Genomic DNA, 15,488 nt, shown 5'->3' with positions numbered 1-15,488 from the left:
AACCCAAGGAAATCCTAATTAACCAACTAATCCTACTTTTACAGAAAGCACTATGAAAACCATGAAAATAATGCCATTACCTACTCAAGGAACTAAACAACATCTAACTAATCTATTTCTGCAAGTAAATGAGCAAAAAACATCTTTTTGGATTTTTATATATTTTTATATGAATTTGACATGCATGTAATTTTATTGTATGTGAATGTGGCAGTGAATAGGTGGCGATGGAGGGCGGTTTTGGGACTTGAGAGGATGTAGGATGGTGTGGATGGGTCCTAGGAGGTATCGGGTGGCCTTCTGTGGGCTTTCCCCAAACTCGGCCTTCAAAATAAAGCCTACAGGAAAATCTACAAGAGGACACAGGAAATCTACAGGAGGAAAAACAACGTTCTACAGGAGGCCTACAAGAGGAGGCAGAGAGTAGTTTTCACTGTTTTGGAGGTGTGAGAGTGGGTGGAAAAGGTATATGGAGGTTGGAATGAAGTGTTAGGGCACTGAAGATCTACCAAGAATCATTAGGAGAGAGAAAGATGATTAGATTTTCTCAAGGAGAGAGGAAGAAATTCTATGCAAAATGCAGGAAACTAAGGCAAAATTGAGGGGAGATTTGGGCGACCTGTAGGGCATGGATCAGATGCAAGATGGAGTGGCTGATAGGCTGGCCTGCTACTAGAAGAGATCTGCTGCTTCAACAACTGACATTAAACCAATGAGATTAAGCAAGCAATGAAATAAGTGCATTTAGAAAAAAAAAAGTTTTTTCATCAAAGTAAACTATGATCTATGAAAGGAAATTCTGATAACCATTGAGAGAAAGTAAAGCATGAAAGACGACTATTTTGAATAAGGAAATGAGCATGATGAAGAATTTCTTAAGCAAAGCAAAGCTAGGCTATGAACCAACTTGAAAGCTGCAAACACTAGAATTCCTATGAATGAGGAAAATCTATGTTTTTGGGGCAGCAAGAGGGCCTTTGCCTCAAATCATGGTCCCAAAGGGAGGAAGAAAGGCCAAGGCACTGTTGCTAGTATTTTGGATCTTTTCCTTATCAATGCTTAACCTGCTATAGAAAGCAGAAATGGAAGCAAACTATTGAATCATCAAAAGCAACCTATTCTTAACCATGAAAGAAATGCAACTACAACAACCTATTATACAAACTGAAATGAAACATACAAATACAAGTAAAGAGGATCTTGGCTACTTGGATTGGGCCCTAACCTAAGAGATTCAGCCCTCTGAGGTAATAAGTTTTAACTCAAAAACGATTCCATATTAATTCTCAAAACAATAACAAGGTTACATGAAACTGCCAAAAATAATATGCTTGAAGTTGAGCAGAGTTTACATCAGCAAAACTGCAGCAAAAATCCAACAAAAATCTGGCCCTAGTGAGGCCCTAGGCCTCTCTACCTATACAAATGAAGCTACCGATAACTTCCTTAAAATTAGGGAGGCTTGGCTCCCAAAACTCAAGATAATCATCAGTTATCCTCCACTTGCTCGGTTGCCTGCTAATGCATGACTTGGCTGCTTGTACTCTAAGCTGAATGAAGGGGAATTCAAAGTGAGGAGTAATAAATGAGGGGGATTCCCTCCTATAAGTCCTCTCCTTTGGCCGCTTCGAGTTATTGTTGCCATTTGTCCACTGGATCCTTGACTTTGGCCACAAAATTCATCAATAGTCTACATTAAACACATATTATACCACATGGCATCATAACTAACTTAACTCACTCTATAAGCATAAATATAATCAAAAAATCATACAATAAGCTAAGAGAATGGTTGATTTTACAAGGTTAGGAGGTAAAATGAGCCCATATAATTACCCATTTATGAGGCTCATGAATACCTTGGTCTATCATACTATCCATTAATTTTCTTTTGGGTCGATGTTACCAATCCATTCAGTGTCACCGAGATGTTCAAGAGAAGTCACTTAGTTTGAGATTCATCCTTTGCAATACTCACAAACCTTCATTTTCATAACCGCCATTCCTGGACATTGTGTCATCAGTCAAATTCCGTCTCCAAAATCATTACACTCGCTTCATGTCATTGATGTGGGATACATCAAGGCCTTCCTCTGACGAGTCGCTTATTGTCGACATCAACACATTATCCAAGAAGTTGACTTAGAAACAACCTTCCAGTAACTTGAGGCTTGCATACATCAATGGAAAGTTTCCCGCTTCCGGTGATAGCTTGACATCACTAGCCTTCAACGGAAAGACTTTGTATGGTGTTCAACATCAAAACATGGTTCCGATGATAGGTTGACATCACTAGCCTTCAACGGAAAGACTTTGTATGGTGTTCGACATCAAAACATGCATTCACACCATGCAGAATGTACTACAGTACCTTGAGGATCATTATCATTATTGATGATTTCTCTCGCATCTATTAACGACCTACATCATTAGCTGGTAATCAGACGATGGCTTCCCATGTTCGACTTCATATCACATATTCACATTGTTATACTCATACTTGATCGAATGATTGAAAAATATAGAAAACCCCGAATCTAGTTCCATCCATCCAGACTGCGATTTCAGGAAAGTACCAAATCATCCGTACACTGGCTTTACATTGATGGTCATCCGATCATGCGTCTATATATGTAGACGACTATCTATGTACTTGTAATGAAAGTTTATATGATGAGCATGGGTATGCCTTCCCTCACCAATTCATGAAAAGAAATCAAAATATCATGATATTATGTATTTTAATCGATGTAGGTCACCATCCACTTCAGAACCTCCTCATCACATCGTAAAGCATATCGCTAGATATCATTATTTTCGACTTCATGCTTTAGGGGGCACCTGTTACAGATCCATTTGGGAACATCACTCCCATCATTCAGATCAGTACCTTTAGGGCTCATCAAACCCTAATTGAGTTGCAACATGCCCTAGATAAGTCACCACTTTGAATGCCTCCTTCCCTGAGAGTTTCTTGGCTTGAAGCCCTCCATAAATGCCTCCTTGAGGGACCAGCACAACCTTGGATATCGGTAAGTGAACTTCAGTGTAAGTAGGCCCATGTTAGGGTGCTTTCCAAAGCACATAGACCCACTTTGACCTGCTCTGGGCGAGTTTGAGCGAAATCATCATAGGGTTCTAGGAATATTCTTATCTTCTAGAGCCATCTAAAAGATTCCCACACTTATCATCTCCTATGAGTTCGAAATTGGATAGGGAATGAGTTAAGTAACCTCCTATCCTCTCATCCCTTCCTCAATGGAAACTAACCCAAGTTTGGAAGGCCATTCAATACCCTCATTTGTGACAAAATCTCCTCTATCTTCCTATAAATTGAGCACTCATCTAAGTGATCAGGGACTGGACTTTGATAATTTGTAAAGAGATACTGTTGGTGTGAGGATTGAGGTTATAAGCAAGTATTGTTATGCTGCTAGAGCATTGTGCTATTGATGTGATGCTAGTTGGAACCCAAGCTGGAAGAGTGACAATTGCTCAGACTTCATGGTTGTAATTCTTCCTTCTACTTAATAAAATCATTTACACCATTTTCCATATGCTTATCTTGATATATGATGTTTATATGTGTTAATGTATATGATTCTATTTACTTATGATCGATAGATCTCTCGCTTTGATTGGTTCTCTGTCTTCTCTTGATGCTTGCAAGTACTTTTTGAGCAAGTTAAGTTCGAGAAGGAGCAACGGAAGCCATACAAAGGAGAAAAAAGGAAAGCAAAAGAAAAAGTAGGTCCTTTGATTCCCTTGTCTTATTTATCATCTATAGAAAAAGGATAAGCATGTTAAATTTGTTGTTTTAGGTATAACTACCTAACTAGGGAATTAGTATTTATTTGTAGATGCAAAATTCCTCATAACACTAACCTAGGGTTGAATGTTTATTAAATGGGTTAGTTTCTTATGTTTGGATATAATTATTTATTGTTTTTTCCTATAGTTTTAGGAGACAATGAGAATTATTGTAAATACGAGAAGGTTCAAGGGTAATTTGGAAGAATTGAGGGAATTGTGGGTTAATTGGATATTATCTAGAGATAAGGGATTAAATGAGATATTTTATGGATCATAAGAGATGTTGTGGGAGTTTTCTTAGGATGTAGAACCTACTTTGGGTTCAGATCTACTTGTGTAAATCTAGGTGAGCCCATGAGGCATGTAAGTGTGTAAGTGAGTTAAAGAGAGGAATGAGATGCCAATAGTTATCTTGTAAATATTTTATTTATTAATTAGTTATTTCTGATATTTATATGCATTCTTATTGTGTGGGTTTTCAGTTGTATTATGTGTGTTTTTACTAGTTAAGTTGTAGGCCCTATGGCATGTGCATCATTTTTGGTATCAGAACAAGGAAAATCTATGTATATGATCGAACCACTTGCCTCATGTGTCATAGAACTGAAAATGGCCTCATTCTATATTCTTTGAACTTGAAGAAAAAACATCGGCAACAAAAGGAAGGACAACTCCATGTCGTCTTACATGTCCAACAAAACAATGGTGGAAATAAAGTTGGTGTAGGAAAGGTGGATCAAGTTGGTTACTTTGTTTGTAGTATATGGTGAAACCATTGAATGAAGGCTGCAACGTAGATGTTTCCTTTCTTTGACACATTTTTATAATATATATAATCACATATAATTGCGAGTGGACAAGTGCTAATAGAGCCTGCTTGAAGCTAAGTTGTGAGAGTATAGCATGAATGTGGATGATAGAGGGAAGCTTTTATGGTCAAAAAAATATTAGGGCTGATGCAATATCAAAATATTGAATGAATTAAAGCTATCGGAGGAAATGTATGCTTTAACCAGTAATGAATTCATATCCAAAATATATTCTACGTGGTTATGAATGAGAAATTTGATTGGCATTCCAGTTCTAAAAGGCATTCATTCCTATAAATTCCATTATGGCATCCAATGTTCCTTTTCAATGATAAGAAGTGAAAATTGAGCCAATTCTTTGAACTTGTTCTTCCCATGAAACTTTTTAGCCTAGGAGAAGTCATTTCATAAGATTATGGTTTGGTTGTTGCTTCATGAGCACTATGTTATTGTCTCAAGTAGAAGCTGATTGAAATGTTGCGCACTCGTTGTCTAAATTATTGTTTCATAGAGGAAGAAAGTCATGATCCATGTAGTGTAGGGTGATATGTGCTAAATAAATCATTGAGAGAATGCCTGGAACCAGTGTTAAAACTTACAACGTTATTTCAACTCAAACATGATGATACATATCAGCAAGATGGATGAAATATTGATGAATGTTTGACCAAGATTGAACAACATGAAATTTGATTATAGCTTAATAAAATCCATGAAATCGAGGACCAAGAGTGAGACATCAAGAACTCATGGTAAGCTTAGATTTTGGTTCTGAATGGATGGATATTTTTTTTATCTGAATGCAATCATACTTGTTATGGCCAACGATCATTGGAGAATGCACCCAACTTCAAGGAGACTACGTGTGAAGGAAATTATCTTTGATTTTTCAAAGATGTAACTTTATAAAGAAAATTATTTATCTCCACTCTTAAATATCACTCACTTTAAACTAGTATTTAAGAAGGAATAACTAGTGAAAGTAAATAGCAAGGGTAAAGGTGTTGTATTGAAGGTGAAAGTAAGTGGTAAAGGTAAGTTGATGTTTTAAAGCATGCTGGTTTTTATGAAGATAGAGGATAAGTGGTTAAGGAATGAGAAAATCATATGGTTAGAATAAATTTTGAATGATAAATGGTATGTTGTTGCACACCATTTTGAGTGGGTGATATATGGTTCCAAAAAACCATGTGTGGGTTTGAGAATGCATAGTTTTATTTATTCATCAATTGTAATGATGGTAATGTATGAAATGGTATATGCACATAAGAAATCATGAATGGTATATATGAACCAACAACAAGTTTTCAAGATACCTTAATTTTAATATGGGTTGAAATCTCTCTGTAATTAAATGAATAGTATGTGATGGTGAACATGATGGAGGAAATGAATATGACAATAGATAGTCATTTGCAATAGTCAAGAAAAAGGCACATAGATACTATAGAAAGTAGCATAAATGATGAAGAATTTGAGAAAGAGAATGTTCAGTATAGGGAACGACTTAATATGTTGATGTAGCTAGTACATAATCATAAAAGTGGATGTATAATAAAGAGGATGGCTAAAGGGCCAATCAAGGAGTTGATTGCAAGAAGACAAAAGTGCAAGTTGAAAGTTTTGTTAAGGGAAGCAAAAAATCTCTAGATAATTGAGATGAATGTATGCATTTGTGAATGAGAACAAGGACCGATGTTTGGTGAAGATAGTGATGATGCTGAAGTGAAGTTTTTTGATATGAACGCGGGTTTGATTCCCATAGAGGGAGGTACAAACCGTTTAGAAGATCCGCATCCATAGAGGGAGGTACAAACCGTTTAGAAGATCCGCATATGATGACTAAATGGTCGATGGAAGATATACATTATGTCACCTGGAAATTGGTGTGTGGATGTAGGATGTGTTGCAAATGATGGAAAAAATATTAATTTTGTTTCATTTAAGAATGAACACCAGTAGTTTGAAATGATTTCTGAAAGTGATCATAAAATGCTGATGAAATGTGAAGAAGAACTACAATTGCTAAAAAAGATGCTATTGGAACTGGAATCTAAGAAAGTTTCAGATATGAAAGAGAAATGTTCAAGCAATAAAAATGCGGAATCTCATATAAAATCTAATTTGAAATTTAATGTTAAATATAATGAATTCATATTCCAAGCGAGTGACAGTAAATTTTAGCCGAAAATTAGATTGGATATTGAAATTGAAGAACTAAGGAAACTAATGGAAAAAACACATAAAACAAGATATTAGAATATGGGGCAGAACAACATGAGACATTTGACTAATCAATATACATCAACAAAGAAGGAGGAGAGTTGCAACATAAAATTTGGAAACCTAGCGAATTAAAAGTCACAACCATTGAAGCACAAAAACAAAGAATGGATGGTCAACAACAAACTAAAGCTTGGGATCCAAAAGGAATTTTATCCACTTATGAAGACATATGGTTGGGATACCATGATTCTCTTTTACCCAGGGAGTCAAGTGCATCTAACCTACGGTTGAATTTTTACTAAAGAATTTATTTTCCTAAGTTAGGATTTAATTATTTATTGTATTTTTCTATAGTTTTAAGAGAGAATGAGAATTATTGTAAATAGGAGAAGGTTTGAGAGTATTTTGGAAGAATTGAGAGAATTTTGGGTTAATTGGATATTATCTAGGAACAAGGGATTAAGTGAGAGATTTTATGGACCATGAGAGATACCGTGCAGGTTTATTTAGTATCTAGAACCTACTTTGGGTTCAAATCTACTTGTATAAATCTAGGTGAGCCCGTGATACATATAAGTATGTAATTAAGTTAAGAGAGGAATGAGAGGCCAATAGTTCTCCCGTAAATATTTTATTTATTAATTAATTATTTCTTATTTTTATATGCATTCTTATTGTGTTAACTAGTTAAATTTTAAGGCCTGTGGCCATATATCAACATTATACACTATTATATTATCTATTAATAAAATTTTCATATAAACTTTACAATATATTCATTCCAAATAAAATATATTATTATTTTTATTATACAATATATTATTTATCTTCTTAAATTATATTTTTTAAATTCTCAAATTTTTTAAACATTTCAATTTATATAAAATAATGAAAGTATTTATAAAAATTCAAATTAACTATTACTTCCAACCCAATAAAATTGTTTAGAGATTTCAATTAATATATAAATAAAATAAAACTGAAACTATAATACCATATAACAAGTTCATTTATTATAGTACCATCTAAATATATGAAATTTTAGGAAAAATGTAGCATTTAAAACATCTTTAATGAAACCTTCAATACATAAAGAGATACATAAATATAGAGTCTATAGCTATTTTTGAAATATATATTTCAAAAACAATACAATACAGTGAAAAAATAATACAATACAATACAGTGGAAAATTAATATAGTAAAATTTCATAATGTAATCTCTTTTTAATTTCTAAATAAATAATATTATTTTACATATAGCAATCAAATAATTTTTAAACAATAAACATAAAATTTTCTGATATTTTGAAGATTTTAGAAAAAACAATAAGACTTTTTAAATGTTAAATAACTCCAGCAAACCAATGCAGTGAAAAATAAATAAATTAAAGGATGCCCAAAATTCTCCAAACCTTGAATCAGAGACACTTTAAACTTAAAATAAATGCAAATTTAAACAACACATAGCACAGACAAGCTCAGATAATGGCATTTATAATCTCAAGATTGAAACTTCATTTCTCCGGCCAAAATGTTCAGTAGTAGATAAACTAAGTTAATATCAGAACCATAACCCTTGCAAAGTGGTGAAGTCCATGAACAATTGATTCAATCCCTAGAACAAAAGTTCTTAATTACCCTAGAAATGTGAGGGGATTTTTTATGTATAATTGTCCTTTCCCAGTTGGCAAGGATATACTTGGTGCGTTCTTCACTGCCAAATGCATAACCGAAGCAACGATTGCCAATTGCTTTTGGCAATTCATTATGCTCTCGGCCTCAGAGAATCTAAAGAACCTTTTTCTCAAAAACTTTATACTGGATGACATACCCTATTTCAATTAAACATTATCGATATCCATCACAACCTCATCAGCCGTCCTTTGTTATTGTTTTGCAGGTAGTGTAAGATTGGAACAGATAAATAAGAAAACCATGAAATATAAATCACATCAAAATAATTCAGCAACAGTATGAATAAAATAGCCCGATTCTGTCAAGCAACATCCGCAATCAATGCTGATCTGATCTTCTGTACAGTGCCGGTGATCAACGGTTGCACCGCTTGAAAATCTTCCATGGTAGCCCTAGGTGTCGCCATAGTGGCCAACAATATCTGGAATGCAACTGTCAAAATAGTTCCTCCTTTATGAATATTGCTGAAGTTACTTCCAGTATCAAGTCCATCTGGGAGAATTACAAAGCCAGATGGCAAAACAGAAACATGATCAGGTTCACCTCCATGCATCACTGCATTCATGGAAGCCATATCAAAAGGAGCATAAACAATAATAGACCCCGAAGAACCTGTACAACAATCCTGTAAAGTCAATGCTGTCTGACTGGTATTGATACCCTGCAAATATTGAAATAAACAAATTGAGATAGTAATAATAGGGTATAAGATTCATGGCATGAATTGCAAAGATTCATGGCATTGATTGAAAGACAACTCATATTTCTTTCTCATTACTCATTTACTTCTACATATATGGAATAAGTCAATATACAAAAATGTTGTGCAGCATGAAGCTCCAACACTTACATTTGATGCGAGGAGGCTAACACTGTTCCGATGATCTTCTCCCATCACAATGCGGGTTATTTCTTGCTTTGGTTCACCGGTAGAGAACATATCCCACTGCATTATTTGATCTCGAAATGTTAGTGGTGGCAAATTTTTAACGGCAATTATCTTAGTATTATATATAAGTTAATCACTGGATCAATTCTATCTATTACATATTGGGTGAAGAATAAGTTATTAAACCTGGCTTCGACGTTTCGGATCTTGCAGGAAATTGAATGATTTCTGATGATTAACCGGAAGCCAGACTGAAGTGGCAGCACAGATCACAAGGCCAGGAAACTCGGGGTTCTCCATGTTCTTCCGTGTGGACACTCGAATATCCTCATCACCGTTGTCAGATAACTTAGCCCAGTTGTGAACCGCCGATGGACTCAGACTAGCACAGAAATCACTCGTCATTCGCTGAGCAAGTTTTAGCAAGCTTTGCCGACCTCTGGGATCTGGGAAAGCTGATCCGAGAAATAAGCATTTTTAGATGAAGATAGACTCATAGTAATGGAATATAAATAAATATTTTTGGATGAAAATAGATTCATAGTAATGGAATATAAGGTTGATAGGTAACAAGGTTTACCAGTCGTATCTGCATTTATTTGCACGAGAGCTAGACGTTGGCATTGGTGCTGCAGTGCTGAGAGCCAACGCTGAGATCCAAACGCCAATCCGGAGCTGACCACAGATTGATACATGCAGTCCACACCTCTATGGTCATAATCGATGTGCTCTACCCAGGTAACCTGTTGTAAACAGTTAATGAGTCAGTCAGCAATGAAAACCTGTAGGCAAGGAACCATGGATATTAATTCGATAACATGGAATAATTGTTATGAGCAATTACATTTGAACAATTGCCAGGGAGGTCTTGAATTATTAATCCCGATGGCTGCCTCTTGCAATTCACCGGAATTGAGTTCTCCACTAAACTGTCTGCCGAAACATCTACGACGGCCCAGACTCCTGCACCAAGCTGCTGGCAGAACCTTAAGAAATAGAATTCTCTAAGTGGACCAAGCGGTGAGAGAACATGGAGCTCCATATACATCTGTTATGACATTCAGTATTTCTAATGAGATTCTACCTTATGCATCGATAAAGAAATATGTATAATTCGCTTCACAAATAAAATATTTTAGAGACCATTACTAAGCTTTAGAAAAGTAAAAATATTTAAATTTCTAATTCAAAGCTAAAGCGTTTTTAATCTAAATTCCTGGACTTAAATAATGAGAAAATACTTGATTTTCCAATTCAAAGCTAAAATGTTTTTAATCTAATATTCTTGAATTAAATAATGAGGCCTAATCTGATTAGGTATTTTAGAGCACTTCACTTCCCTCTGTAACAATACTCAGATCTGAATAAAAGATTAACATACCAGTTGGAGTTTGCCGTTCATGGTACCCCCTACACCATCGCATAAGACCTCCAAGGTCGTGGCACTGGAAACAATTGACGCGAACATTTCCGAATAACGGTTCTGAATTGTATACGAAAGTTCAGTTAGTTAGTTCAACAGTGTGTACAGTAGCAGTAGTTAGAAATCGATCAAGTAGGCAAGAAGATGAAATGGTGTTGTCACAATCGATGGTTGTTTTCTTACATACCGAATTCATAAGTATCTCCACCAGATCCATGCTATTGATAAGCACAGTGCCAGCATCTCTGCTTCCCTCGGTTCCGTATCCCATCTGTTTCTGACCAATGACCCTTGGGAATTGGCGAAAATATTCGTCATGGTTCAGCGTTTCCTTTATCCCAGGACCCATCGTGAGGACTTTTGATCCAGAAAGGCTGTTGCAGTCGAGCAATTCTGATGAGTTGATCCATGGATGCCACAGCAAGTTCTTTTGCTGAGGATTTGTCGATCCCACTTGGACTTCCGTGTCGGCCTGCAACATCGACAGTGGAAAGCCCGTCCAGGGAATTCAAAGCGGGATTTACAAGATTGATGACACCAGCACTACCAGTTGCCAGACTCAGAGAAGTATCGTGTACAGGAGAAAGTGATGCTCCAGGCAGATTTTCTACAATCGCAGCAACTCTCTGCAACTGCACAATCGGAAAAAGAAACATACAATTATTTTTGTCAGAAAATAATATTCTATAACCCACCAGCACAGTATAATTATTTTAAGAATTTAATGTTTGATAGAATGCTTCCATGAATGTCAAATTGGGCCACTTACAAACCAAAAATCAACACCACGGTCTTTCAATCATATAGTTAGTAATTACAAATCGTTAAAAACGGTCATAAACATATAGCCCACTTCCCACAAGAAAAATCACAATTCCAAAACCAGTTGGGAGAAGGCGGTTTTCCACAATCTCTGAGTTTTCTGCTTACCAATTCGTGCATTAGCAGGATTAATTTCATTTCAGCAGAAAGAAAAACAAATAATTACTACTGAAAGGAAGAACTAAATGACAAATATAAGTTTAAAAATCCTAGCTTAACTTCAAACCAATACCCTGAAACAAAAAATAAGAGTTTGCTTAGTTTTAATAAATGTATGAAACCGTTTCGAACATGAAATGCATCGATTTCATTTGGAAAATTCCCTTCAATATTAATTTCTCAGAGTTAAAGCTAAACTATGTTTAAATGGCAGTGGAAGCAAACCTCATGTTTTAATCTGATGTTCTCCAACCGCAGTTCTTGGTCTTCCAAAGATTTCTCCGTGAGCGTCGCAGGTCCTCCACAATGGCAACAGCTACAGTTCGTCATTGCTTCTTTCATTAAACGATTTTCCATTACAAGTCTTTCATGCTCCTCCCTCAAAGTTGCATTTTCGTGACGCTCTTGTTTAGTCTAACCAATCCAAGAGTTAGCAGATGAGTATCAGGTAAATGAAGTAGAAAGGCAAATAATTCTTAATGACATTGTGCAGAAAAGTTGGAAAAATGCATACCTTAACCTGAGTGCGACGATTTTGAAACCAAAACCTTATTTGGGTAGGCGTAACCTGCAACTTTTTGCTAAGTTGTACACGTTGATTTTCGTTAGGATGGGGACATTCCTTGAAAAACCTGTACACAACAAACACAAGACTAGCTAGGAAACGAAGCAAAGCAAGAGTAACTTCATAACAAACATAAAACACAAAATTATATTTATCAAGGAAACCATGTAAAACAAGAGTAGTTTCATGACTTACGCCTCCAATTCCTGTAGCTTTTGTGGAGTATGTCTGTGATAAAGCTTCCTCGTTTCACGTTGACTGCTATTTTGATCATCCCCTGGTGGGCTCCTCATCACATCGTCGCTGTCCGACTTAGTATCATATTCACCATCTACTTTGGTCTTCCCAAGGTCTCTATTCATCTTACCTTTTGAATCACCTCCACTTTTCTGTCAAAGATGCCCATCTTAACTATTATAAAAATACCCCTATAGCATCTCTGTCCTATTGATAACAGACTAATTCAAGATTTCTACTCTCATTACAATTCAAAATTTCAGGACATACCAGCTTCAAAGAAAGCTCTGGAGTGGAGTTTCCCTTGTCCATATATGTATGTTCAGTATCTGTTAAGGACAATCAACCACTGCATCATTAGACATGTCATTGGATGAAATACCAGAAAATGGTATTTTATCTCAACTTATTATATTAATATCACAGCACCAGCCATAGCCAAGCTACCAAAACTAAATGTCATTGCTTGACAACCAAAATCGATGCTGTGTGTGTCGCACAATCTGTTAGTTCCATTTTCGTGTCATCTACCAATTGCAAGAAGAAAGGCCACACACAACTTAAATCACGTCAAAAATGTTAACTAATCACGTCACACAACTTAAATCGATTACTTATATTTTATTAAATATTTGTATGTGACTTTAGTTGCAATTTCTTTTACAATTTTATAATATAATGCATTATATACAAAATGATTATTAAACTATTAAAAATCAGATTATATGTATGTGTCGTTTTAAAGTATACTATATTATTTTCCGTATTAATAATAAGAATTTTTATGCGTAAATATTAATGTAATTATTATTATTAAAAAAAATTTATATATCTAAATAATAATATTAAAAAACCATAAAACTTTCTAATTTACTCAAAATATAAATAACATTGAATAAACAAAATTTTATAATAATAAAATTGAAAAATTAATTCAAAATAAAAATGGGAAGATTGTGGCTCCAAAATCATGTTATGCCTTTCTCATTAAGGACAAAAAAAACATGAAAATCCATTATTGTTGTGGAAGAAATTGTGAAAACCAAAATGTGTTGCAATAGCTTGTCTCCTCCAATGATGTATTTTGGGAAACCTTGTTCCAACTAGAGACAATCTAAACCAACAAGGGATTATAACGTTGATGGGATTATAACGTTGATTTGGTTTCCCTTATGTAGAAGTCTAATGAATAGTTAGACACTTCTTCCTTTTCTCTCATTTTGCACTAGTTGTGTGGTTATTTGTTATAATCTATTTAGGTATAACAATTCAATGGCAAGGTGGTTCCTATTTGCATGCATGGGAGAATTGTTATAACCTATCTAGGTATAACAATTCAATGGCAAGGTGGTTCCTACTGGCATGCATGGGAGAATTGGGGCAACTTTGCAAACCCAAAGAAAAATAATTGTTTTCCCTTGCTAATCTCTTGAGGAATATGGCTTGGGGGGACATAGATATTTTCCACGACAAGGCATCTATTTCAAACAAGGTGTTGCACAATCCTTAGTCACCTTCTCTATGATTTTTTATTTAAACTCTCTTCTTTCTAACATCTCTAAGAAATCCATTCATTATTCTTTTCCATAGGCTTATTTCCATGACTCCTCTCTTGTTGGGGAGCATGTGGAGGCAGGGTTGTTCTCTTTATTTAGCCTCTCTTCTTCCTACACTTAACATCTCTAAGAAATCCATTCATTATTCTTTTCCCTAGGTTTATTTTTGTGACTCCTCCCTTGTTGGGGAGCATGTGGAGGCATGGTTGTTCTGCACTTGTCACAAAATCATTCTTTCAAGCTGATAAGTGGATTGGGACAGGGAACAAATAAATTTTCTGAGCTTATGAGTCTAAAAATTCTTAGGTTGTTTGCTACTAAAAAGAAAGTTAGATAAATTCAATTTTTTTGGGACATAGAAAATGTTATAAATTGGTTCAACAATCCCTACATGCCACATGCACACACTTTACCCATGTTAGAAATAAATTTATTAAAGCAAATTTTTATATTATTACTTATTGAATGATGAAGAGCATGCATACTTCCACCTACCCTACATAGAGTGCATACTTCCACATACCCTACATAGAGGGCATGCATAGTGGACAATAATCTATGATACTTCTGGGATATGTATGGATGTATATATATGTTTGGATACTGTCCTAACTCCTGTAGATTTGTTTATCAGCCATGAGCGGTTGCTCTTTTAGTGTAACACATGAGAATTCATAATGTAATTTTCATTTTTAAGGTAGGGTAATATTTTTTTGTTTAGGAGAGAAAGAAAGATTGTTAAACATTTAAATCAATTCATTACAATGAGTTTGTTAACTTAAACAACATTGAAATTGATTCAAAATAAATAAAAAATATTTAATTTAAATCAATATAAGGAGTCCGGTAAACTTCAATTTAATCTAATTATTATTATTTAAAAAACATAAAACACAAAAGAAAAAATAGAAAGTTTATAAAATATTTAAATTGGCTCAAAAGATAAATAAAATCTAAGGTCCTAAAGTTTACAATAATAGCAGAGGACCTTCCTTTTGAGGAAAAGAATATGGTGACAGTTTCAAATACCCAGGGTTCCATCCTTTTGAGGAAAATAATATGGCTACAGTTTCAAAATACCTGGGGTTCCATTTAATGCCAACTCATATAGAAATCAAGACTAGTTCTGACAGGTGGCTAAAATTGGGAACATGATTAAATGCTGGAACTAAAAATGGTTATCATGAGAAAGAAGGCTAGTTTTGATCAAATCTATCATTATGGAAATCCCTGTCTATTGGTTGACAGTAATATGGGTGCCCAAAAGAATTCTTGCAAGAGTAAGAAAAGC

General features: G+C 34.9%; 1 pseudogene; it reads right to left on the bottom strand.

The window, feature by feature from the left end:
- Window positions 1-13,104, bottom strand: part of LOC149186625 (homeobox-leucine zipper protein PROTODERMAL FACTOR 2-like) — a 48,720-nt pseudogene extending 35,616 nt beyond the window's left edge.
- Window positions 13,105-15,488: the final 2,384 nt, after the last annotated feature.

Source organism: Pinus tabuliformis, chromosome 3_1 (assembly GCF_031772625.1).
Source record: "Pinus tabuliformis cultivar Carrire ecotype Pingquan chromosome 3_1, CPIR1, whole genome shotgun sequence".
NCBI classification, from domain to species: domain Eukaryota; kingdom Viridiplantae; phylum Streptophyta; class Pinopsida; order Pinales; family Pinaceae; genus Pinus; species Pinus tabuliformis.
Note: the sequence above shows the minus strand (reverse complement) of the source record. Positions and strands in the feature narration are given on the sequence as shown.